A 24,619-nucleotide genomic window follows, 5' to 3' on the forward strand; every position below is an offset into this window, starting at 1 on the left:
GTAGAGATGGGGTTTCACCGTGTTAGCCAGGATGGTCTGGATCTCTTGAACTCATGATCCACCGCTTCAGCCTCCCAAAGTGCGTGAGCCACCGCGCCTGGCATTTTTATCTTTTTTTAGAGACAGGGTCTCTCTCTGTTGCCCAGGCTGGACAGCAGTGGTGCAATCATAGCTCACGGCAGCCTAGAGTTCCTGGGCTCAAATAATCCTCCCACCTCAGCCACCAGAATAGCTGGGACTACCGGCACGTGCTACCATACCCAGCTAATTTTTTTGTTTTCTTTTTTGAGATAAGATCTCATTCTGTGGCCCAGCCTGGAGTGCAGAGTGACATGATCACAGCTCACTGTAGCCTCCGCCTCCTGGACTCCACTGATCCTCCCACCTCAGCCTCCCAAGTAGCCTGGATTACAGGCCATCATGCCTGGCCAACTTTCATATTTTTTGTAGAGATGGGGTTTCGCCGTGTTGCCCAGGTTGGTCTCAAACTCTGGGGCTACAGGAATCCTCCTGCCTCAGCCTCCCAAAGTGCTAAGATTACAGGTGTGAGCCACTGCACCTGGACTTCGGTTTTACTTCTTTAAATTTTTTTATGTGTTCATTCTATAATACATGTACTAGTATAATAGCACATGTATATAATTTTTGAATGAATGGAGGCACAAACTAAAAAGAAAAAGAAAGGTTTTAAAATAGGGGCAAGATGAAAAGCTTGAAGAGCTCCCTTTAGAATACCCCTGTAAATGCTGGCCACAGTGGCTCATGCCTGTAATCCCAGCACTTTGGGAGGCCGAGGCAGGAGGATCATCTGAGGTCAGAAGTTTGAGACCAGCTTGGCCAACATAGTGAAATCCTATCTCTACTAAAAACACAAAAATTAGCTGGGCCTGGTGGTGCCCACCTATAATCCCAGCTGCTCAGGAGGCTGAGGCATGAGAATCGCTTGAACCCGGGAGGCAGAGGTTGCAGTGAGCCAAGACTGCACCACTGCACTCCAGCCTGGGTGACAGAGCCAGACTCTATCTCAAAAAGAAAAAATGGCCCCATAAAGATAGCTATGCCTCAGTTGCCTCTTCGCATAGGACATGGTCAACCTCTCCCTGCCACCAACGTGTCAGGGTGACCATGTTCCCAGGAGAGTGTTGCCCTACATCTACTGCCAATCCCAATCTTCCTAGGAGGAAGCTAAGGCCCAAAGAAGTCAGGCCCAGGGTCACACCACAAGGGGTGATCAGGCTGGGATACAGAAATGGGACATCTGCTACATATAGCCTTCTTCCTTTAATACAAGCCCATAGGGGGTGAAGCTATTGACAAACTGATGATGGGGACTCTAAGACTGGTCCCTCACCCTGGGGACAGGTCTTCATGCCTCTGATTTTCCATTTAGCTAGTAGTCTCTAGATTTTTAAGCTTTTACTGTGGAAAATATCAAGCATCTACAAAAGTAGAGATAATAATCTAATTACACCCTCACCTAATAATTAACAGCTCCTCATGGCCAGCCTTGCTTCCTCTCTACTCCCACTTGCTCTACTCACTGATTTTGAAGCAAAGCTCAGATTTTATCTGTAAACATGTACACATTTTACCTGAAAATATTTAATATTTCAATATGTATCTCTAAAAGATAAGGACTTTTTTTTTTCTTTTTTTTGAGACAAGGTCTCGCTGTCACCCAGGCTAGAGTTCAGTGGCACGATCCTAGCTCACTGCAGCCTCGACCTGCTGGGCTCAAGTGATTCTCCCGCCTCAGCCTCCTGAGCAGCTGAGGCAACAGGCATGAGCCACTGCACCCGGCTAATTTTATTTTATTTCATTTTATTTTATTTTTGTAGAGAGAGTTTTTTTCTGATATCGGTAACGAAAGTGGAAGAAAGAAAATTAAGATCACTTATAATCCTGCCTTCCAAAGATAACTACTGTTAACTGTGTATTTTCTTTGGTGTTTTAAAATGGATATATACAGATAAAATATTTCCACCACAAATTGGTCACATATATTGTTTTGTACCCTGCTTTTTAAATTCTTTACATTCTTTGTATTTTCCCATGTCACTAAAAAGTTTTATAAAAAACGGAATGACTTCATAATATGTCACTGTACAGATGCATACACGATCCCAGTCCCCATCAGGCTCTTAAATTGTGTCCTCTCCCCGTTTTTGCCATATGAATATCCTTGTGTATAAATATATGTAACTATATCTCCATGTCCTTAAGATAGGAGTCAAAGAAAGGGTTTTGTGTGTTTAAGTTTCTGAAGTTCCCTAATAAGTCAGTTCAGACTTAATGCTTCCTAGAAGACACAGTCAGGACAATTAGGAAATCAGGCATCAGGAGACCAAAAACAGCAGGTTTCAGAAGCTAGGGCTGTCAGAAAGCAAGGAGAAAAACAAGGAACTTGAGCCACCTGCTGAAGAAAAAGAACACGAAGTGGAGAGAGGAGTGAACTGTGTCCCGCCCAGACAGTGGTCCCTGGGAGCAGGATCTCTCCGTGGCCAGGAGCTGCATGGGGTCCCAGCAGTCCTATCAGCACTGTCAGCCTCCTTTTGAGTTCAGACCCTTCCAGCAAACTGCTTCTTCCTTTCCACCCAGTCCGTATTCTCAGAAGCCCCTCTGGCCTTTTCTCCTGGAACTGCAGAGCTGGACGCATGGCTCACAGCCATCTGGACCCTGCCCCAGCAGCCCCTACCGGAGGTGGTGGGGAACCCCTTCGCCGCTGTACCTTTGCTCAATTGCTTACAGAGAGGCACAGCTCACTCATGGCCTTGTGAGGCTCCATTCTTTGAATGTTTTTGGCAACCAGCTAATAATCCACAGGCAAATCAACCTAAAAGTGGGACCATTAATTTTTTTTATTTATAATTTTTAAAATAGAGATAGAGTCTCACTATGTTGACCAGGCTGGTCTTGAACTCCTGACCCCAAGAGATCCTCCCACATTGACCTCCCAAAGTGGTAGGATTACACGTGTGAGCCCCCATTTCCAGGCTGGACCACTGTTAAAGAGCCCACAGGTCCCACGTTGATCCTAAAGACTTAACCGAAATTCTGTTATACTTTGCTGAAATACATCTATTCTGGGACTAGTTTTCCATTGTACTAACCTAGTAATCCTACCCTCCCCAACACACAAAAGAAATGAAAATAAGCTCTTTTCCCCCTTAGTAAACCCCAGTTGCTTCCTGGTAATCATATACTGTTTCCAAATGTTTACAAACTACTAAAATCATTCCAAGGAATCACTGATGTCAAACAGAGAGGAAAACTACAGCAACAGTTGAGGTGATGCCAGAGGCTGATACTGGTTGTTAGGTGTAGGAACAGAAGGGGAGGAAGAGGACAAGAATATTACTTGCTCACTATCAATTATTTTTCCTGCCATTAAAGAAAAAAATGATATGGTGTCTTTCTTCAGTTTAACAACGGGAAAACAATTACAGACTCATCTGTCTCGTGAGCATAAATGCCAAAATTCTTTTTTTGTTTGTTTTTTTTGTTTGAGACAATGTCTCACTCTGTCACCCAGGCTAGAGTGCAAAGGTGCAATCTCAGCTCACAGCAACCTCCGCCTGCCAGGCTCAAATGATCCTCCCACCTCAGCCTCCCAAATAGCTGGGACTACAGGCTCATGCCACCACACTCAGCTAATTTTTTTATTTTCAATAAAGACAGTGTCTTCTGGGCTCAAGCAATCCACTCGTCTCAGCCTCCCAAAGTGCTGGGATTATAGGCGTGAGCCACCGCACCTGGCTGATGCCAAAATCCTGAATAAAGATATTGGCAAATCAAATAGAGTGGTGTGTAAATAGAATAACATCACTAAGTTAGTTCTACTCCAGTTATACAATAAATTTGGGATTAACATTCAAAAATCAATCAGTGTATTTCAGAATAAAGAAAATAGGTTATTCAATCATCTCAACAGATACAAAAAGAGCATTTGGCAAAACTCAACACCTATTCATCATAAAAATTCTTAGCAAACTAAGGGGAGAAGGGAATTTCCTTGATCTGGTAAAGGAAATTGACAAAAAACCCTAGCAAAATCATATAAAATGATCAACTTTGAAAGCCTTCCCAGGAGTTCCAGAACAGCCTGGGCAACATGGTGAAGACTAAGCAGGTGATTACCCAGTTTGGGCTTTGAATTGTCCTTCCTCCAGGGAAGGGAGGGGTCTAAAGATTGGGTTCAATCCTGTGATGAATGACTTAATCAAACATGAGTATGAATGAGGTCTGGATAAAAACTCTGGACCTCAAGGCTCACTGAGCTTCCTGGTTGGTGAATACATTAACATATCTAGACAGAGTGCCCTGACACCACAGGCAGAGGGCACGAAGCTCTTCTAGGACCGACCAAGCCTCATCCTATGTGTATCCTTCAAAATAAAACTATAATCAGGGCCGGGCATGGTGGCTGAAGCCTGTGATCTCAGCATTTTGGGAGGCCAAGGCAGAGGATCACTTAAGCCCAGGAGTTTGAGGCTGCAGCGAGCTATGATTGTGCCACTGCGCTCTAGCCTGGGCAACAGAACAAGACTTTGTCTCTTGGCTGGGCATGGTGGCTCAAGTCTGTAATCCCAGCCCTTCAGGAGGCCGAGGCGGGTGTATCACCTGAGGTCAAGAGTTCGAGATCAGACCGGGCACAGTGGCTCACGCCTGTAATCCTAGCACTTTGGGAGGCTGAGGCAGGTGGCTCACGAGGTCAGAAGAGCGAGACCATCTTGGCTAACACAGTGAAACCCCGTCTCTACTAAAAAACACAAAAAATTAGCTGGGCATGGTGGCGGGTGCCTGTAGTCTCAGCTACTCAGGAGGCTGAGGCAGGAGAATGGCGTGAACCCGGGAGGTGGAGCTTGCAGTGAGCCGAGATTGCACCATTGCACTCCAGCCTGGGCAACACAGCGAGACTCCATCTCAAAAAAAAAGAGTTCGAGATCAGCCTGGCCAACATTGCGAAACCTCATCTCTACTAAAAATACAAAAAAAAAATTAGCTGGGTGTGGTGGCACACGCCTGTAGTCCCAGCTACTTGGGGAGGCTGAGGCAGAAGAATTGCTTGAACCCAGGAGGCAGAGGTTGCAGCAAGCCAAGATCGTGCCACTGGACCCCAGCCTGGGCAACAGAGGGAGACTCCATCTCAAAAAAACAAACAAATAAACAAAACAAAAAAAAACAAAAAAACCTCTCTTAAAGAAACAAAACAAACAAAACAAAAACCTGTAATCCTAAGTGTAGCACTGTCCTGAGTTCTGTGAGTTGTTCTAATGAATTACTGAACCTGAGGTCATGAGAACCCCCGAACACAGAGTCGGTTGGTTAGAAGTGCACAAGTGAGGCTGGAACATGGTGGCTCACGCCTGTAATCCCAGCAATTTGGGAGGCCAAGGCAGGAGGATCCCTTGAAGTCAGGAGTTTGAGACCAGCCTGGGCAACACAGTGAAGCCCGCCTCTAAAAAAGAAAAAAAAAAAAAAAAAAAAAAAAGGAGAGCAAGTGGGCAGTCTTGGGGAGGGCAGAAACCTTAAACCTGTGGAATCCAGTGATGCTAATTCCAGGCAGCTGGCACCAGAACTAAACTACAGTACACCCCACAGTATACCCCGGTTGGGGTGGAAATGGAACAATCTGTAACAAACTTTGGAAAATCTAATTTTAGAGCCCTCATTTATCATCACCAAATAACTAGGAATATACTTAAGAAAAGATGTGTAAGATTTCCACACAAAAATATTTTTGAAAGAAACTAAGAGGACACAAATGAAAAGGTCATCATGTTCACAGATTGGAAGATTCACTACTATAAAATGTCAAGTCTGGCCGGGCACAGTGGCTCCTGCCTGTAATCCCAGCACTTTGGGAGGCCAAGGCGGGCAGATTACAAGGTCAAGAGATCGAGACCATCCTGGCCAACATGGTGAAACCCCGTCTCTACTAAAATACAAAAATTAGCTGGGTGTGGTGGCACATGCCTGTAGTCCCAGCTACTCAGGAGGCTGAGGCAGGAGAATCACTTGAACCCAGGAGGCGGAGGTTGCAGTGAGCCGAGATCACACCACTGCACTCCGGCCTGGAGACAAAGTGAGACTCCGTCTAAAAAAAAAAAATGTCAAGTTTTTGAGTTGATCTGTAGATTCAGTGCAATTCCATAAAACTCCCAGGTAAAAAGCTAAGAACAGCTAAGACAATCTTGAAGAACAAAAGGCTTAACATTACCTATATCAAAACTTATTATAAAGTTACTGCAATTATGCCAATATGGTTACTGGAGCAAAGAAAAAGAAACAGATCAATTAAATCTAAGAGTCCAGAGAGACCCACATGTGTACCACAGTCCAGTGAGAAAAGGGATCTTTTCAATACAAAGTCCTGGGTATCATATGGATTTTTTTTTTTTTTTTTTTTGAGACGAGGTCTTGCTCTGTCACCCAGGCTGGAGGGCAGTGGCACAATCTTAGCTCACTGCAACTTCTGCCTCCCAGGCTCAAACAACCCTCCCATCTCAGCCTCCCGAGTAGCTGGGATCAAAGGTGCATGCCACCACGCCCAGCTAATTTTTGTATTTTTGGTAGAGACGGGGTTTCACCACGTTGCCCAGGCTAGTCTCAAACTCCTGAGTTCAAGTGATTCCATACAGCTTTTAAAGAAAGAATATTGGCCAGGCGAGGTGGCTCACACCTGTAATCCCAGCACTTTGGGAGGCCGAGGCGGGTGGATCACGAGGTCAGGAGATCAAGACCATCCTGGCTAACACAGTGAAACCCCGTCTCTACTGAAAAAATGCAAAAAATTAGCCGGGCATGGTGGCAGGCGCCTATAGTCCCATCTACTCAAGAGGCTGAGGCAGGAGAATGGCGTGAACCCGGGAGGCGGAGCTTGCAGTGAGCCAAGATAGCGCCACTGCACTCCAGCCTGACTGACAAAGCAAGAGTCCGTCTCAAAAAAAAAAAAAAAAAGAATACTAACCTCTAATTCACATCAAAAACAAAAATAAGTTCCATAACGATTACAGATCTAAATGCGAAAAATAAATGATACAGTTTCTAGAAGACGGCACAGGAGTCTGCCCCCTCGCATGCACTCGCCTTCCCTTCTCTTGCCAGCACCATGAGTGCTGCAGCACGATGCCTCACCAGATGCAAAACCTCATCTGGGTCTTCCCAACCCCGAAACTGTGAGCCAAACAAACTTAAACTGTTTATAAATCACCCAGTCTCGGCCGGGCGCGGTAGCTCACACCTGTAATCTCAGCACTTTGGGAGCTGAGGTGGGTGGATCACGAGGTCAGGAGATCGAGACCATCCTGGCTAACACGGTGAAAGCCTGTCTCTACTAAAAATACAAAAAAAAAAAAAATTAGCCGGGCGTGGTGGTGGGCGCCTGTAGTCCCAGCTACTTGGGAGGCTGAGGCAGGAGAACGGCGTGAACCCAGGAGGCGGAGCTTGCAGTGAGCCAAAATCGCGCCACTGCACTCCAGCCTAGGCGACAGAGCGAGACTCCATCTCAAAAAAATAAATAAATAAAATAAATAAATCACCCCGTCTAACAAACCAGACTTAGACAGTATATAAGGTCACATATATATTAATTAGCATGTTGTACACCACAACTATATATGGTTTTTGTCAATTAAATGCTTAAAATAAAAAAGCTATTTAAAGGCTAAAATCCTAAAACTGAAAGAGTGAAAAGGGAATCCGCGGAGTGGGAGAATGTATTTGCAATACATATGTCTGATAAAGGGTTCATAAAAATTAGCTGGGACAAGTGGCATGCACCTGTAGTCCCAGCTACTGAGGAGGCTGAGGCAGGAGGATTACTTGAGCCCAGGAGTTCAAGACCAGCCTGGGCAACATAGTGAGACCCTCATATTAAAAAAAAATTTTTAAGGCAATCCTGCTTACAATAGCTACAAAAAAAAAGATACGTAGAAATAATTTTTTTTTTTTTTTTGAGACAGAGTCTTGCTCTGTCGCCCAGGCTGGAGTGCAGTGGTGCCATCTCGACTCACTGCAATCTCCACCTCCCGGGTTCAAGCAATTCTCCGTCTCAGCCTCCTGAGTAGCTGGGATTACAGGCGCCTGCCACCATGCCCAGCTAATTTTTTTGTATTTTTAGTAGAGACAGGGTTTCACCATCTTGGCCAGGCTGGTCTTGAACTCCTGACCTTGTGATCTGCCTGCCTTGGCCTCCCAGAGTGCTGGGATTACAGGCGTGAGCCACTGCATCTGGCCCCTAGGAATAAATTTTTAAAGGGCCCAGATATACATAACTATATAAAGAATATATAGAATAAATAATATATAAATAACTCCTAAACATGGTTAAGAAAAAGGCAGAGAGGGTAAGGCATGATGGCTCACACCTGTAATCCCAGAACTTTGGGAGGCCAAGGTGGGCAAATCACTTGAGTTCAAGAGTTCAAGACCAGCCTGGGCAACATGGTGAAACCCCACCTCTACAAAATATACAAAAATTAGCCAGTCATGGTGGCACATGCCTGTGATCCCAGCTACTTGGGGGGCTGAGGTGGGAGGATTTCTTGAGCCCAGGAAGTCGAGGCTTCAGTGAGACAAGATTACACTACTGTGCTCCAGCCTGGGTGACAAAGCAAGACCCTGTTTCAAAAAAAAAAAAAAGGCAGAGAGTTCGAGACCAGCCAGGGCAACACAGGGCAAACTCTCTCTCTACAAAAAATACACAAAGTTGGCCAGGCATGGTGGCTCACGCCTGTAATCCCAGCACTTTGGGAAGCCAAGGCAGGTGAATCACCTGAGGTCAGGAGTTCAAGACCAGCCTGGCCAACATGGTGAAACCCCATCTCTGCCAAAAATATAAAAAATTGGTCGGGTGTGTTGACACGCGCTTGTAATCCCAGCTACTCAGGAGGCTAAGGTAGGAGAACCACTTGAACCCAGGAGGTGGAGGTTGCAGTGAGCCAAGATCGTGCCACTGCACTCCAGACTGAGCAATAAAGTGAGACTTCGTCTTAAAGTAGCCGGGTGTGGTGGCGCACACCTGTGGTCCCAGCTACTCAGGAGGCTGTAAAGTGGAATATATTGCTTGAGCCTGGGAAGTTGAAGCTATAGTGAGCCATGATTGCATCACTGCATCCAGCCTACGTGACAGAGAGACTGTATCTCAAAAAAGAAATAAAAAGGCAAGGCAAACAACCTCCTAGAAAACAGGCAACAGGCCGGGCGCAGTGGCTCATGCCTATAATCCCAGCACTTTGGGAGGCCAAGGCAGGCAGAGGTCAAGAGATTGAGACCATCCTGGCCAACATGGTGAAACCTTGTTTCTACTAAAAATACAAAAATTAGCTGGGTGTGGTGGCACGCTCCTGTAGTCCCAGCTACTCGGGAGGCTGAGGCAGGAGAATTGCTTGAGCCCAGGAGGCGGGGGTTGCAGTGAGCCGAGATTGAGCCATTACACTCCAGCCGGGGCAACAAGAGTGAGACTCAGTCTCAAAAAAAAAAAAAAGAAAGAAAACAGTTAACAGACACAAACAAAAAGAACAGTCAAATGGACAGTAAGCATATAAAAATGTGCTCAATATCATAATTCACTAGGGAAATCTAAATTAAAACCACAATGAGGTGGGGCACAGTGGCTCACGCCTGTAATCCCAGCACTTCGGGAGGCCAAAGCAAGAGGATCACCAGGTCAGGAGCTCAAGACCAGCCTGGCCAATATGGTGAAATCCCATCTCTACTAAAAGTACAAAAAAATTAGCCTGGCATGGTGGCTCATGCCTGTAATTCCAGCTACTCAGGAGGCTAAGGCAGGAGAATTGCTTGAACCCATGAGGCAGAGGTTGCAGTGAGCCAAGATGCATCACTGCACTCCAGCCTGGGCAATAGAGCGAGACTCCATCTCAAAACCATAATGAGGGGAATGAAAAGAGGTTGATTAATGGGTACAAATATACACTTAGAAGAAATAAGACCTGGTGCTCCATAGATCAGTAGGTGATAATGGTTAACATTAGTCAATTTTACATTTCAAAATAACTTAGAATAATTCAAATGTTCCAAGCATAAAGAACACATAACTATTCAAGGTGATGAATATCCCAATTACCCTGATTTGATTACATGAATCTATCAAATTATCACATGTACTGTGAAAATAGCTGTTATGTATCAATAAAAGTAAATTTTAAAAAAACACAATGGTGGCCGGGTGCGGTGGCACGCCTATAACCCCAGTACTTTCGGAGGCCGGGCACGTGGATCATGAGGTCAGGAGATCGAGACCATCCTGATGAACACGGTGAAAGCCTGTCTCTACTAAAATATAAAAAATTAGCCGGGCGTGGTGGCGTGCGGCCTGTGGTCCCAGCTACTCAGGAGGCTGAGGCGGAGGAATCGCTTAAACCTGGGGGAGGTGGAGGTTGCGGTGAGCTGAGATCACGCCACTCCACTCCAGCCTGGGTGACAGAGCGAGACTCCACCTCAAAAAGAAAAAAAAAACCACAATGGCACAGTGGCTCTGGCCTGTGATCCCAGCACTTTAGGAGGCCGAGGAGGGAGGATGGCTTGAGGCCAGGAGTTCGAGACCAGCCTGGACAACAAGACAAGACCACATTCTCTACACAAATTTAAAAATTAGCCAGGCATGGTGGCCCACACCTGTGGTCCCAGCTACTTGGGAGGCTGAGGTGGGAGGACTGCTTGAGCCTGGGAGGTTGGGGCTGCAGTGAGCTGTGATCATGCTACTGCACTCTGGCCTGGATGACAGAAACCCTGCCTCAAAACAAAAACAAAACACAGTGAGACACAACCATGCACACACCTGAATGGCAAACATTAAACACATATACACGTACTTAACAATACCAGAGTTGGTGGGAATAGGAGTGAACACTGATAAAGCACTTTGGAAAACTCTCATCTCTACTGTCCCTGTGCCTTAGCAATTCCATTCCCGGGCATATTCCCAACTGAAATGCCTTCATATGTTCAGCAAGAGACATGCACAAGAGTGTTTGTAGCAGCATCATTTGTAATAGTCCCAAACTGGATACAATGCAATGTCCATCAACAATATTACTGGTTATATAAGGGAATATTATGACAGCAACAAAAAGGAATGAATGACAGCTACACACAACATGGATGAAGCTCAGACCCTTAACATTCAGCAGAAGCCAGACACAAAAGTGTATATATGATATGATTCACTTACAAAAGTTTAGAAACAAAAAATTTGACCCATGATGACTGAGGGAGCAGGGCAGGGACTGGGAGGGTGCATGGGGTCAGGGGTGGGCTTCCAGGGTGTGGGTAATGTTTTATTACTGGAGCTCAGCGGCAGTTAGGGGTGTTTGTTTTGTGAAAAACTATCAGGCTGTACACTTATGATTTATGCACTTTTCTCTATATTACACATCAACAAAAAGTTTACCTAAAAAAAATCTAAAACTGACAGTACATTTTTTAGCATTTTTTTTAGCCTGAACTTACTGGAATCTCCCAATCTTTTGGCTTTTTTTTTTTTTTTTTTGGAGATGGAGTCTCACTCTGTCTCCCAGGCTACAGTGCGGTGGCACGATCTCTGCTCACTGCAACCTCCACCTTCTGGGTTCAAGCGAATCTCCTGCCTCAGCCTCCCAAGTAGCTGGGAGTACAGGCACACATCACACCCGGCTAATTTTTGTATTTTTAGTAGAGACGCGGTTTTGCCATGTTGGTCAGTCTGGTCTCGAAGTCCTGACCTCAGGTGATCCACCCGCCCTGGCCTCTCAAAGTGCTGGGATTACAGGCGTGAGCCACTGCGCCCAGCCTGCTCTCTTTCTTAACAGCTACAATCTCACTGCAAGGAGACACTGCATAGTGCTTCAGAGCATGGCTGCTAGGGCCACACAGCCTGAGGTTGCCACTCAGCTGTCATGTGACTGGGAAAGACTGTTGGCCTCTCTGAGCCTCAGTTTCCCATCTACAGCACTTGGAGGATTAAATAATTATTCCATAAATGTTAACCACTAACACAGCACAGGCATTTCCTGTTCGTTCTTTTTTTTTAACGTTTTAATTTTTAAAAAAATTTTAAACACAGGGTCTCGCTCTGCCACCCAGGCTAAAGTGCAGTGGTGCCATCATAGCTCATGTAACTTCAAACTCCTGGCCTCCAAGTGACCACAGATCTTTGTTGCAGAGGCAAGATGGGGCTCCAAGGGAACAGTGACTCACCTGGTGGCCTCTTGCTTCCCTCCCTGAGACACCTGGGAGGCAGCAGAGGACCAGCGAAGCTGAAATGAAAACACGTGACTGGCAAATAGAGCTGTGCTCCTTCCTTCCCCTGCCCCCTCCCACAGGGCAGCCCTCACATGAGGCTCCTGCAGTTGGAACATGGATGCGCTGGCGGTCAGGACGGCGGGTTTAACCCTCCCCAGTTTGGAAGGGGGGAAAACTAAGTAAATGAGGTGAATTTCCTGTTTCACTTTCATTTTTTTCCCTTAAGCTCTGCCTTCTGTTACCCTGACTATATACACTGGGGTTCAGATAAGATGGCATCTGAATTAGCATATAATTATATAGAGGGTTCTTTTGAGCTCAGTTTATTTATTTATTTATTTTTAATAAGTTTTCTATATTTAATTTATTTATTATTTATTTTTTTTTTCAGATGGAGTCTCACTCTGTCACCCAGGCTGAGGTGCAGTGGCATGATCTTGGCTCACTTCAACCTCCACCTCCTGGGTTCAAGCCATTCTCCAGTCTTAGCCTCCTGAGTAGGTGGGACTACAGGCACACGCCACCGCATCCGGCTGATTTTTGTACTTTTAGTAGAGACGGCGTTTCACCATGTTGGCCAGGCTGGTCTCAAACTCCTGACCTCAGGTGGTCTGTCCACCTCAACCTCTCAAAGTGCTGGAATTACAGGCATGAGCCACCGCGCCTGGCCATTTCATTTAATTTTAAATTTCTGTGGGTACATAGTAGGTGTCAGTGTATTTATAATTCCAAAAATGGCACCACCCTGAACAGCAGGGCAGCCTGCCAATGGAGACAGTGTATGAGAACTGCTGTGGCCACAGGTTGGCATCAGTGTCAACGGGGGCACCTTTTGGATAATAGCAATAATAATTTTAAAAATAACTAATATTTACCACATGATTACACAGTGCTGGGCACAGGGCTCGGCACCTTGCACGCCTTACCTCACTTAGTCCTCACCATGAGGTCTGAAGGGGACACGAGGACACAGTCATCAATGTGGATGATCAGATCACTAGCAGCTGAAGAGAAAGTCACTATTTTGAGCATTTCATGAAATAAATCACACTGTACAAGCATTTACTAATTTTTGAAACTCACCTCTAACTCTTGGGAAAGTTTCATGAGAGACAGGTTTCAGTTTAAGGCAGGACTCCTGGTGACAGTCCATGTATGCATAAATGTGGGTGTTTGCGAGCCTGCGTGTGCACATGGGGGGTTAGCAGGTGGGTGTGAACATGTGTGAGTGGCCCTGCCTGTGCATCTGGGAGTTGGGAGTGTGTGTGTGTGCATGTGTGTGTGAGCACCTGCCTGTGCCTTTGTGAGGGATATGAGTGTGTGTGTGCATGCATGGGTGAGAGTAAGCCTGCCTGTGCCTTTGTGGGGAGTATGAGTGTGGGTGTGTGAGCATGGGTGGGAGTGAGCCTGCCTGTGCCTATGTGGGGGTATGAGTGCGTGTGTGTGCGCATGTGTGTGTGAGCACCTGCTTGTGCCTATGTGGGGGTATGAGTGCGTGTGTGTGCACATGTGTGTGTGAGCACCTGCTTGTGCCTATGTGGGGGTATGAGTGTGTGTGTGTGCGCATGTGTGTGTGAGTGCCTGCCTGTGCCTATGTGGGGGTATGAGTGTGTGTGTGCGCATGTGTGTGTGAGCGCCTGCCTGTGCCTATGTGGGGGTATGAGTGCGTGTGTGTGCACATGTGTGTGTGAGCGCCTGCCTGTGCCTATGTGGGGGTATGAGTGTGTATGTGCGCATGTGTGTGTGAGCGCCTGCCTGTGCCTTTGTGGGGGGTACGAGTGTGTGTGTGCGAGCATGGGTGAGAGCGAGCCTGCCTGTGCCTTTGTGGGGGTATGAGTGTGTGTGTGTGCATAGGTAGGAGTGAGCCTGCCTGTGCCTATGTGGGGGTATGAGTGTGTGTGTGTGCATAGGTGGGAGTGAGCCTGCCTGTGCCTTTGTGGGGGTATGAGTGTGGGTGGGGGTATGAGTGTGGGTGCGCACATGGGTGGCAGTGGCCCTACCTGGGGAGGGGGAGGGATCCTCCTTGCACTGAGGCTCCAGGCTGCCTCCTGGCCAGAGACCAGGTATTCCAGAGAGCCTGGGAAACCAGTCCTGCAACAACCCTACCCCTTCACAGTAAATCAGCCCTGCAGCATGGAAGCAACTCTGATTGTAACCTCTGGGGAATGCTCCAGCAACACCAAGTTTAACCCCCAGCAAAACAAACTAGCAGCTGTACACCCAGCCTCTGGGCTCACCTTCCCGCAGAGGCGCACAGCACTGCCCAACCCTTGTCCTGGTGCAGATTCTCTGAGAGACTCCCAAAGGATGATGGGGATGAGGATTTAATTTCTTATCAGCAGGAAATCTGAAGAACCCATCTAAACTGTGTTCCAAAAAGCATGCAGACAAGGATTTCTTTCTTTTTTCTTTTCTTTTTTTTTTTTTTTGAGATGGAGTCTGGCTCTGTTGCCCAGGCTGGAGTGCAGTGGCACGATCTTGGAGTCTGGCTCTGTCGCCCAGGCTGGAGTGCAGTGGCACGATCTTGGCTCACTGCAACCTCCACCTACCGGGTTCAAGCAATTCTCCTGCTTCAGCCTCCCAAGTAGTTGGGATTACAGGCATGCACCACCACGACCGGTTAAAATTTTTTGCACTTTTTTTTTTTTTTTTTTTTTTTAGATGGAGTCTTGCTGTGTCACCCAGGCTGGAGTGCAGTGGCGCGATCTCGGCTCACTGCAAGCTCCGCCTCCCGGGTTCAGGCCATTCTCCTGCCTCAGCCTCCCGACGAGCTGGGACTACAGGCGCCCGCCAACACGCCCGGCTAATTTTTTGTATTTTTAGTAGAGACAGGGTTTCACCGTGTTAGCCAGGATGGTCTCGATCTCCTGACCTCGTGATCCGCCTGCCTCGGCCTCCCAAAGTGCTGGGATTACAGGCTTGAGCCACCGCGCCCGGCCAATTTTTTGCACTTTTTTAGTAAAGACAGGGTTTCACCATGTCACTATGTTGGCCAGGCTGGTCTCAAACTCCTGACCTCAGGTGATCCACTCGCCTCAGCCTCCCAAAGTACTAGGATTATAGGTGTGAAGCAGTGCACCCAGCCATGCTGTTTGTTATAAGGTTTTTGTTTTGTTTTGTTTTGTTTTTAATAGAGACAATTTCCAGCAATGAGATGTATCTCTTTTATGGCTACGGAAAAATAATAAACACTAATAAAAAAAAAAAGAAAATCATCTAACAGTGGAATAGGTACAGAACTAAGGAGTCCAGGCTCTAGCCTACGACATGAGCCAGGGGCCCTTTATGGAACTTCCGACCCTCTCCACGACAGTACGTCCTGGTGAGAGGAGAGGGGTAAGCGAGGCAGGGCAGGGCTGCCACGCAGGGCAGGCGTGGCAGCAGACACAGGGGCTGAGAGCTGTACCGCAGCAGGTTGGAGCAAATGGCAGCTACCGGCCAGACAGCTGCTTCCCACCCCCTCAGCCGAGGGCCAGCCGGGTACCTCTGGAAATTCTAGCACCTTCACACATCTCAGAGTCAGTTCTGCTAAGGAGTTCCAAGAATCCCTAAGACCACAGAAAGGCTTCGAGACACCCTGTCCATGGCCCACGGGCTGGGGAGAAGGAACCAGGAGGCTCTGCAAAAACCAGTCACCAAGGCAGAGACAGAGGCCTGGCCCGGGCTGCCTTTCCATACACACTCTCCATGGCTGCGCAGCCTTTCAGGAGCCAGCGCTCAGTGCAGGGCAACCATGCTGGACCCTGCCCTCAAGGAGACTGGAGGCCTGTAGTAGCAACTCCTTCAGAGGGGCCAGGCTTCCTTCCCCTCAAAGATGTCCTTGCTGTTCAGTCAACCAGGTTCATGTGGGAGGGGTGCAGAGAGAGGCACCCAGGGATCCGCACCCCCATGTCCCTCTAGAAAAGGATGGGAAGCAGCCCGGGAGGCCTGAGCCACATCCCCAGAGCTGCTGAGGAGGACGGCGAGGCTCACCTCTCAGCCTTTGGGTCTTGTCCAAGCTCTCCCAGGGCAACACGTACTAGCGTGGAAAACGCCATGTCTACCTACCCTAGCAAATTCCGCTGAAATGTCTTCCCAGACTTTTACTTATGAGACAGGCCTCCCCTTCCCAAGGGCCCCCTGCTGATCCTGTAGGGCCATTCCCTGATGATGTGCTCCAGTGTATTCACCCATTTTCAAGGTTAAACATCTGCTCGGTGCTTCCCGTCCTGACCAGAGGTGAGCAGAAAAACACTCGAGCAGGATTTCCTAGTTAAAAATACGAGACCTTTGAAAAGTAAACACCAGAATAACCTAAGAACCTATCAGGGCCTCGATGCACAGCATTGCCTTCCATTGCACAAACAAGAGCTCTGAGAACTGTCAAGTGAAGACACGTGAGTGTCCTCTCAGTTCTGGCTCCTCTTTGGGAACCCGCCCATAGGCTGCACGGGGCCAGCCAGGAAGGAGGTGCAGCCGCCCGCCGGCTGGCACGCACTAGGCCCCTCCACATGCTCATGTTCCCTTCCCACAGCAGTGCACTAAAGGGAAAGTGAGAAGGAGCCTGGCCACAGCTCTGTCAGCTGTCCCCGCTGGGACCTCTGCCTGCACCCAGAGTATCAACCAGCTCCTGTCACTCTCGGATACACCTGCCCCCGGGCAGCTTCTTGAGATCAAATCACCATGTTGAGGCTATTACCAGGCAGGGCTGACGGAGAGCCGGTGCACAGCTGCCTTCGGGCACCACTTGTCCAAGGCTGCTCTCGCTGGGCACCCCACAGCCTAAGGTCTCATCCCACAGTCTGTGCGTGGTCCTCACCCCATCTGACCCTCCAAGGAGGCTCCCAAATACAGTGCCTCTTTGGTTCTCTTTGTCTCCATCAAGGAGTCGCCTCAGCCCAGCTTCTACACACTGACACCCCCTGCACTGTCCTTTCCTCTCTCACACATTCTTTTTTTTTTTTTTTTTTTGAGACAGAGTCTCACTCTGTCACCCAGGCTGGAGAGCAATGGTACGATCTTGGCTCACTGCAACCTCCGCCTCCCGATTCAAGCTATTCTCCTGCCTCAGCCTCCCCATTAGCTGGGATTACAGGCACCCACCACCACGCCTAATTTTTGTATTTTTAGTAGAGACGGGGTTTTGCCATGTTGGTCAGGCTGATCTTGAACTCCTGACCTCAGGTGATCTACCCGCCTCAGCCTCCCAAAGTGCTGGGATTACAAAGCCACTGTGCCCAGCAGCTCTCTCTCTATTCTGCCTGCTCTTGGCCGACTCCTTTTTTTTTTGAGACGGAGTCTCGCTCTGTTGCCCAGGCTGGAGTGCAGTGGCGCGATCTCGGCTCACTGCAAGCTCCACCTCCCGGGTTCACGCCATTCTCCTGCCTCACCCTCCTGAGTAGCTGGGCCTACAGGCGCCCGCCACCACACCCAGCTAATTTTTTGTATTTTTAGTAGAGACGGGGTTTCACCGTGTTAGCCAGGATGGTCTCGATCTCCTGACCTTGTGATCCGCCCGCCTCGGCCTCCCAAAGTGCTGGGATTACAGGCGTGAGCCACCGCACCCGGCCTCTTGGCCGACTCTTAAACCTTTTAGCGTTGTCCTGGCCTTGCTCCTCAGCCTCACGTGGGCATTTTCCCCTGCATGCCTGCCTAGATGTCACTGCACACTGGTGTGGTCCACGGCCAGCAGCATGGGCATCATCTGAGAACCTGTCAGAAATGCAGACTCTCAGGCTACACCCAGACCCACTGCATTTTAACAAAATGTCCAGGCAGTTGAGTGTGAGAAGCTCTAGTGTAAACAATGCTGGGCACGGAGAAGGAGCTCAGTAACGGGTCACACCATTATTATTACCACCACTTACCTCCCTCTGCCCTCACCAAACTGTCTCTTCGTCCCCCTCTCCCGATTGCAGTTAAATGACATAATCAACCTGAATCCCCAGCTAGAAACCTCAGACTTTCACAACTACTTCTGGGCCGTGACTCCCAGATCTCCATAAGGATCAAGGAGTCTAGTTACTCTCACTTCAGAAGCATCTCGCAGGCCTGCCCTCCCTCAGCCCCATGGCACCCTATCTGTGAGCTCTGTGCAGCTAGGCGTTGTTCACGTGTCTCTCTCCTTGGTAGACTGTGAGTTCTGTGAACAAGGCAGTTTTATCCATCTCTGATTCCCAACAGCCTGCACAGTGTCTGACACACAGGCTTCAAAATGGTCACTGCTGGTTGAACAAATGAATGAACAAGCAGGTGCGGATGGGAGGGTGGGGTGTGGAGGATAAGTTACTTAAGGTGTGTCAGATGAGAGGAACCAAAAGTGAATGCAAAAATCATGCAGTGTTTTTTCTCAACTTTATAAAGTTGTTCCAGGAATAAAATTAAGTCAGTGGGAAAATCTGACACGGCCTAGATGAAAATATGGGTGTTTTTTTGTTGTTTTTTTTTGTTTCGTTTTGTTTTTTGAGACAGAGTCTTGCTCTATTGCTCAGGGTGGAGTGCAGTGGTGCAATCTCAGCTCACTGCAACCTCCGTTCAAGCGATTCTCCTGCCTCAGCCACCCTAGTAGCTGGGATTATAGGCATGTGCCATCATACCCAGCTAATTTTTGCATTTTTTTAGTAAAGATGGGGTTTTGCCACGTTGGCCAGGCTGGTCTCGAACTCCTGGCCTCAAGTGACCCACCCGAAGAGCTCCCAAAGTGCTAGGATTACAGGCGTGAGCCACAGCCAGGAGGATTTTTTAATGAAAATATTTCTAGCTTTTCCCCACCAATTTATACTGCACTAACTTGCTGAGAGGAGGAGTAACAGGTCCAAGGCCACCTCACAGGTCAGTGACCAGGCTGGCTGGAGTTACACCCAGGTCTATATAGAGTCTAGGTGGTTATAAGGTGGGTGGGGAAAGATAATGTGTTTAAAGATGAGCTAAGTACCTGGAAGGGAAAGAGTGTCCCAGAGGGTGGGGCACAGCTAGAAGCTGGAAGGTGGGTTGCAAGGTGGGGTGCAGAGCTCTGCCCTCTTCCTTCATTACTTTGCTTCAGGGTCTGGGAGAGTGGTGAAGGCAAAACACAGACTGGGGGAGGAGGAGCTGGAGGCGTCTTTGTTCTGAGATTCCAAGCTGGACAAACCCACCCACAACACCCAGTACTGCAAACAGTTCTAGGCGAGGTTTAAGCGGAAGGGCCAAGGTTCAAATCACAGGAGACTCTTAGGCCTGAGGGCTTGTCTCACCAACTCGGTGATCTTACTCCTGTGGTCCTGCAGCACTTAGCATCACGTCTTGCACGCAGCATGGGGTTCCACAGATATCTGGCACTAACTGCCATGAGCTGGGAGACAGAAGTGCTGCAAGGCTGTACCCCCTGCCTTACTCCTAGGGATGCTTGGCCTCCACCTCTGCACCGATGCCCCTAGCCCGCCTCTAAGTGTGCAGGAGCACATTCATGACTCATCTAACGAGGGAAGCTGTGTAAACCCCCAGTGGCCAAAGACCACTTATTGGTGAAGAAACTGAGGCACATGGAGGGGAACCATGCATCACACTCAAGGCCCCAAACTCTACTTCTCAGTCCCTGACATGTCATCCCAGGCGCTCCTCCTGTCTGTCCTGTGTGGCTGGAACTCTGAACCCGGTAAGTGCACAACACCTATTTTTCTTTGCCCTCATCAGCTCCTCAGAATTCTAACACTATTAAAATGGGAATAATCCTCTGCCAAACCAGACAGGTATGCATTCACTCACTTACTCACTCAGTGCCGTGGATGGAGGCCTTACTATGTGCGAAGAGCCATCCTAGGGGCTAGAGATACATTGATGAGCAAAACAAAGAGACCTGCCGTTTGAAACTTATATGCCAGTGGGAGGAGACAGACAGTAGATAACACAGTAAATCAGCAAATTACATAGATGCTAAAGAGCGATGCATGCTATGAAAAGAGGAGAAATCAGCACAGGGCAGGGGAGATTAGGAAGTAGGGGTGGGATGGTGGGTGCAGTTTTAAACAAGGTGGCAAGAAGGCCCCACTGAGAGGTGACCTGGGAAGACAGTGAGCCATGCTGACTTCTGGGGAAGAATATTCCAGCTCAAGGAAACAACCAGGGCAAAGGCCCCAGGGTGGGAGCATCCTGGTGTGTTTAAGAACAGCAAAAAGGGCCAGGCACGGTGGCTCACACCTGTAATCCCAGCACTTTGGGAGGCTGAGGTGGGCAGATCACTTGAGGTCAGGAGTTCAAGACTAGCCTAGCTAACATGGTGAAACCCCCATCTCTACTAAAAACACAAAAATCAGCCAGATGTGGTAGCATGCACCTGTAATCCCTGCTACTTGGAAGGCTGAGGCACAAGAATAGCTTGAACCCGGGAGGCGGAGGTTGCAGTGAGCCGAGATCATGCCAGAGTGAAACTCTGTCTCAAAAAAAAAAAAGGCCAGGCGCGGTGGCTCATGCCTGTAATCCCAGCACTTTGGGAGGCTGAGGTGGGTGGATTACCTGAGGTCAGGAGTTCGCGAACAGCCTGGCCAATACAGTGAAACCCCATCTCTACTAAAAATACAAAAATTAGCTGGGCGTGGTGGCGGGTGCCTGTAATCCCAGCTACTCGGGAGGCTGAGGCAAGAGAATCGGAGGTGGAGGTTGCAGTGAGCCGAGATAGTGCCATTGCACTCCAGCCGGGGCAATAAGAGAGAAACTCCGTCAGAAAGAAAGAAAGAAAAGAAAGAAAAGAAAAGAAAAGAAAAGAACAGCAAAAAGGCCAGCAGGGCTTGCCAGATAGTCATCCATTGTTCATTCATTTGTCCAACACTTACTGGAGACCTGTCTCTTTACCAAGCACTGAGTTTCAGTGAAAACACTAAGAAGGCATGGCCTCTACCCTCAAGGAGCTTATAATGCTGGAAAGGGGAAAGAAGGAATACAAAGGCCCTAAAAGAGGATTACTTGTGGGGCAGAAGGACTCTGGCAAAGCTAGGCTCAGGACCCTCACCCAACCTTGGGTGGAGGAGGGTCCAGGACAGACCCTCAGAGAGAGATGCTGGGCTAGACAGTCGCCCCAACTCTTTTTTTTTTTTTTTTGTTTTTTGTTTTTTGTTTTTTTTTTGAGACAGAGTCTCGCTCTGTCGCCCGGGCTGGAGTGCAGTGGCGCAATCTCGGCTCACTGCAAGCTCCGCCTCCCGGGTTCACGCCATTCTCCTGCCTCAGCCTCTCCGAGTAGCTGGGACTACAGGCGCCCGCCACCACGCCCGGCTAATATTTTGTATTTTTTAGTAGAGACGGGGTTTCACCGTGGTCTCGATCTCCTGACCTTGTGATCCACCCGCCTCGGCCTCCCAAAGTGCTGGGATTACAAGCGTGAGCCACCGCGCCCGGCCGACAGTCGCCCCAACTCTGACTCTGGTGCTGTTAACAACGCCAGCTGAAAGGCTGGGTGCGGTGGCTCACACCAGTAATCCCAGCACTTTGGGAGGCCGAGGTGGGTGGATCACCTGAGGTCGGGAGTTCAAGACCAGTCTGACCAACATGGCGAAACCCCGTCTGTACTAAATATACAAAATTAGACAGGGGTGGCGGCACATGCCCGTAGCCCGTAGCCCCAGCTACTCTGGAGGCTGAGGCAGAAGAATCACTTTAACCCGGGTGGTAGAGGTTGCAGCGAGCCGAGATTGTGCCATTACACTCCAGCCTGGGCAACAAGAGCGAAACTCCGTCTCAAAAAAAACAACAACAAACAAACAAATAAAACAATGCCAGCTGTTCTAACTTTGCTCACTTGTTTCTCTTAGCAAAAAAAAAAAAAAAAAAAAAAAATTTTTTTTTTTTTTTTGAGACAGAGTCTTGCTCAGTCACCCAGGCTGGAGTGCAGTGGTGCGATCTGGGCTCACTGCAACCTCTGCCTCCCGGGTTCAAGCAATGCTCCTGCCTCAGCCTCCCGAGTAGCTGGGACTACAGGCATGTGCCACCACGGCCGGCTAATTTTTTGTATTTTTAGTAGAGACAGGGTTTCACCATGTTAGCCAGGATGGTCTCAATCTCCTGACCTCGTGATCTGTCCGCCTCGCCCTCCCAAAGTGCTGGGATTACAGGCATGAGCCACCGCGCCCGGCCAAGAAACTCTTAAATTGCAGATGTACACTAGGTGTGTGCTGTGTCCTGGGCAATCTCAGACTAAGAAGGTGGATGCCAGATTGGAAGGTCTGGAAGAGGCCACACTGCAGGGAACCCGGTGTGCAATGAGTTAAAACTGGTTTTCCAAGACCTCTGAGAATGGGGAAGTAAGTGATGGCATAAAGCCGCAGGGCCTGTTCATTTGTGGGGGGTGGGTAGAGAGGGGGGACTATCACCATCTCCAGGGCGGCCTGCTGTGCTAGGCAGCCTATGTGCAGTTCCCTGGGATTACCAGCACTGCTCCAGGGCTTGGCCTCAGGCTACTGGCCTCTGTTAAGGAGAAGAGTTTCCCGGAGTAAACTGAACCTGGGGACTCTGGCTTAGCTGAGCTCTGCTCTGGCCTAAGAGATGCTAGCTCTGTTTTCCCAACTTAATGAAAGGGCACTTGACAAGACAGAGCCCAAAGACAGCCCTCTCAAGACCCAGGAGGCTCCCACCCAAGAGAGCTCAGCCCTGCTGATCAAGACTGGGAGATTAGTCAGACCAATCCATACTGGTTGGATCCAGATTCCAAATGAACTGATGGGAAGGTGCTATTGGGTGTGTCACAAGCCATAATCCCAAACACCACAGAGGCAGTGAGGAGGAAGTTGCCCTGGAGGGTCCTAATCAGGTTCCCAACTAAGCAATAGGAGAAGTCTTCAGGTCCCAAGACTTAGGGTGGGGGTGGGGCACAGATCCTCACTGTTTTCTGTCCCAGGCTTGGGTACCTGGGAAAACCTGATTCCTGGGTCTGCACTCCCAAAGCCGCCCCCACCCCCGCCCCACCGCAGTCTCTGCCTTCACCACCAGGGGTCTGTCTCTCCAGTCTCTGCAGCGAGGCCACCTTCCCGGGGGCTCTCCCAGACGCTGGCTTACTTTACTCAAGTGGTCCTCAGGTCCGATGCTAAGATTCAGTCTGTTGAACTTAGGAGGGTGGTACCAACTCACCACCCTGGCCCTGACCTCAGCATCTTTTCAGACCAAACCTGGCAAAGCCAGCTCCTCCCTATCCCATTCCAAAGCTGTCCTCCACTCTCCGTTACAGAAACACCTGCCAGCTCACTCCCTGCTAGGATTCCGAAGTCCCTCCAAGCCCTAGGTCGGCCTGAGCAGCCTCAGCCAGTAGGAGCTCTCCTATGGGAATGAAGGCTGGGAGGGTGTTTAGAAAGCAAAGTCCCCAAGTTTAGGATGAGCCCCTCACCCCCATTCCTTTAAAAAGAAATTCCCTTTCTGCCTCCTCACTTCCTTCAGCCTGGGAGGGTTCCACTCCATAATTGGCTTGTTTACTGCCACTTTGAGGGTTTCTGAATGGCAGAGGTGGGAGGAAAATTTTGCTGGAAGAAAAGGAGTGTGTGCCTTGAGCTTTGAGGCTGATGAGTAAACCCTCCAAATGCCTCTCTAACTACCTGTCAAATGGCCAAGAACCCAGGTGAGAAAAAAACACAAGGCAGTGGAAGGCAGCTGAAGATTTCCAGCAGACCACTGGAGGGAAGCTTATGTTGGCGCCACAATTGCCAAAACTTAATCTGCTTGCTTCTGCTGAATAGTAGAAAGTGCTACTTGGCATTGTTCAGAGCAGCGAGCCAATTAGAGACCTCCCAATTCTGCTTCTGTGGGCTAGCACCTCCAGTAACATCACTCCCCTGCTCAAAAACCTGTAGCTCCAAGCTGGGAGCAAAGTTAGCGTCCACCACCAGGCCCCAAACTACTCCAGAAATTGACCACTGAGCATCAGAGCCACTATGCCCACCAAACAGGACCACCTGCTGGGCCACAAGCACACCTTTGCTTCTCCACTCGGGTTCTCTGCCTGCGGGGTTCCCTCTGTCTCAAGCAGCAAGCCTCTCTATCTTTTAAGGTTCTCCTCAAATGCTCCTTTCCCTGTGAATTCCCCAATTTCCCAGCCCCTTCCTGACTCCACCCCATACTCTAAATCTCCATCGCCCTGGCCTCTTTTCAGGCATCTGTTTTACTCTGTCTTGCTTCAATAGTTCCCTGAGGCCCTGCTCCAGCCCTCCAAGGGAGCGAGTGTGTCTTATTCAGCTTTGATTCATCAGGAGCACACAGCACACTACCTGGCAGACGGCAGACACTTAAGAATGGGTCTACCGCTCCAAAATCGTTCACCTCAGAGGCATAGGAAGTGATGGGCAAAGGGACACAGAGTCACACAAACAGAACACTAAAGCCAGCAGACACAAAACACGACAGGGGAAAAGAGGCGTCACGAGGAAATTGAACCAGGGGAACTACA

General features: G+C 48.9%; 1 protein-coding gene across 3 annotated transcripts in view; it reads right to left on the bottom strand.

Annotated features, from left to right (window-relative positions):
- CNNM4 (cyclin and CBS domain divalent metal cation transport mediator 4) overlaps positions 1-24,619 on the bottom strand; it is a 51,259-nt gene that overhangs the window by 25,116 nt on the left and 1,524 nt on the right. The window lies entirely within an intron of this gene.

This window comes from Hylobates moloch, unplaced genomic scaffold (genome assembly GCF_009828535.3).
Source record: "Hylobates moloch isolate HMO894 unplaced genomic scaffold, HMol_V3 SCAFFOLD_15, whole genome shotgun sequence".
In the NCBI taxonomy this organism is placed as follows: Eukaryota; Metazoa; Chordata; class Mammalia; order Primates; family Hylobatidae; genus Hylobates; species Hylobates moloch.